Here is a 2,450-nt window from a genome sequence, read left to right as displayed (position 1 = left end):
ACCTGTCCAATGATAAGGATCGGACCTAGAACAAGTTTCTGTCCTTAGAAAAATAGAAATTAGGTTTCCACCTATCCGGTGATAGGAATTGGATCAAGAACAGGTTTTTGTCCTTAGAAAAAAAATAGAGATTAGGTTTCCACCTATCCGGTGATAGGGATCGAACTAAGAACAGGTTTCTATCCTTAGAAAAATAAAAATTAGGTTTCCATATATCCGGTGATATGGATCGGATCGGGAACATGTTTTTGTCCTTAACCACTTGACAAATCAATAATGGTGATGCCAAGAGCATGAATACACATGCATGCATATACATTATTCACATATTACATTGTACTCAACCCAAGTTACTACATCCCAGTAGTTAGTGGTAAAACTTTTTCAAATTGTGTACATTCCATGGCTGGGGAAGTGGTCTTGCATCCAAATCTTCCAGATAATATGCTCTTGCTTCGGCAATGGCAGTAATTCTATACGGCCCTTCCCAGGTCGAGGCTAATTTTCCCGCACTGACGTCTCTTGTGTTTCCTACTACTTTCCATAGCTCCAAGTCTCCAACACTAAAATCCCTCCTCTTGACATCCCTGTTATATCGTCGGGCAAGTTTTTGTTGATACTCTGCTAGCCGTATGGTCGCTGATTCCCGGTATTCCTCTAACAAGTCTAGCTGCTTCACCATTAATTCATCGTTCTCGGTGGGGACAAATCCTGAAACCCGAGCGCTACATAAATTAACCTCGGTCGATATAACTGCTTCCGTTCCGTATGTTAGGGAAAATGGAGTTTCTCTCGTGGACCTTCTGGGATTCATCCAATATACCCACAAAACGTTGGTGTTAGGACATATGTGATTCACTTGTTAGGAACATATGTCATTATTTTATATAATTGGCTAATCCTTTAACAAAACGCACTTTATTTGTATTTGGGTAAATTTAGGATGTGTTTAATATTTCAAGAAACTGTGTTTCAAGAAACTGTGTTTTAAGATCAAGTGTTGAAGCCATACAAGTCTGTTCAAGAAAAAAGCTGAAAAGTGCCTGTCATTAAAACTCGACAGTTAGCTTGACAGCTAGCCATCTATCGAGCTTAAAGAGTTGTTTAACCCCGTGGCTTGATAGCAACTCGACAGATAGGGTATCTGTCGAGGTTTATGAAAAACAGAATTTCAGTTCTGTTTTGACTCCAATCCGTGATTATGTGTATGGGTTTTCTTTTCTCATAACCCTAGACATATAAAAGGATTATTTTAAGGGCCGTCAAAGTGTTCACAAGTTGCACAAATGTTGAGCAAAGTTTATTCAAGCAAATTGTGATCGAAGACAGAATCCCCAAACCACGTGTCTCCCACAGTATGATGATGGTGAGAACCAATTTGGTATACATGCCTCTCAAGGATTTTAAACATGGGAGAGGAAAGAGAGTTGAGGAATTTGAAGATTCTAAGGTAGAGATTGTGGGTGAAACAATCTGGTTATTCTGTAGGGTTTCTCTCCAAAATCCTCTCTTGTGGGTGAAACAATCTGGTTTTTCTTTAGGGTTTCTCTCTCAAAATTCTCTCTGGAAGCTCTCTTTCAATCGTGGGTAATAGGGGTATTTATACTGGAGTGGAGAGGAATGTGAAACGTCATAATTCTACAAAACAGGGGTGGCTCGCGGCTTGACCTCGCGGCTTGACTGAGTCGCGAGATCCAGTCGCGAGATAACCGTATGCCAGTTGTCCTGTTTTGTCCTGTAGTGCTCCAGCTAGCAGACTGTTCACCTTCCAGCATGCTTGGCACGTGAGGTTGCTTCTGGCGGCTTGAAGCCGCGAGTCACCCGCGAGACCCAGCCGCGAGACTCTGTTTTCTTGCACACTCTTGAGCAAACTTCACTCTATCTCACTCACTACCCTTACATCAAACCACCTAAATACAGGGTTACTAAATGCTGAATTACAAGCAAATTTGGCACGGAATAAAGCCAATTAGATGGTTGAAAAATTCAACCTTACAATCTCCCCCTTTGGCTATTCTGTGACAAAACCCTAAAACAGACTCTAGACTTAACATGTGAGTTGGGAACAGTTGAACAAAACTCACTCACACCTAACTCTAGAAGCTGTGAAGCACTTGAATCATATGAACATAATACTCTTGAAACACAACAATACACCATGATCATTGTAAGCAGAAAATTATAAAATGCATATGAAACAGGCAATATGTGATCAAGCAAAGATGGAGTTATGAAACAGACCATGACTTGATCAACCAAGTGAACACCACAAGGTAGTGATCACAGTGCTCATTCACACTTGGAATGAACACAAGGACATACAAGTTAACAAGCACAAGGCAAGACACTTGTATGTTCAACACTCAACCAATGCATAACTCACAAGGTATATGCATCTAGGAACAATCCTACAAGGGCACAAGAGTGACAGTACATAAACCAAAATGCAG

Source organism: Quercus lobata, chromosome 12 (genome assembly GCF_001633185.2).
Source record: "Quercus lobata isolate SW786 chromosome 12, ValleyOak3.0 Primary Assembly, whole genome shotgun sequence".
NCBI classification, from domain to species: domain Eukaryota; kingdom Viridiplantae; phylum Streptophyta; class Magnoliopsida; order Fagales; family Fagaceae; genus Quercus; species Quercus lobata.
The sequence above is the reverse complement of the archived record's forward strand: the minus strand, read 5'-3'. Positions refer to the sequence as shown.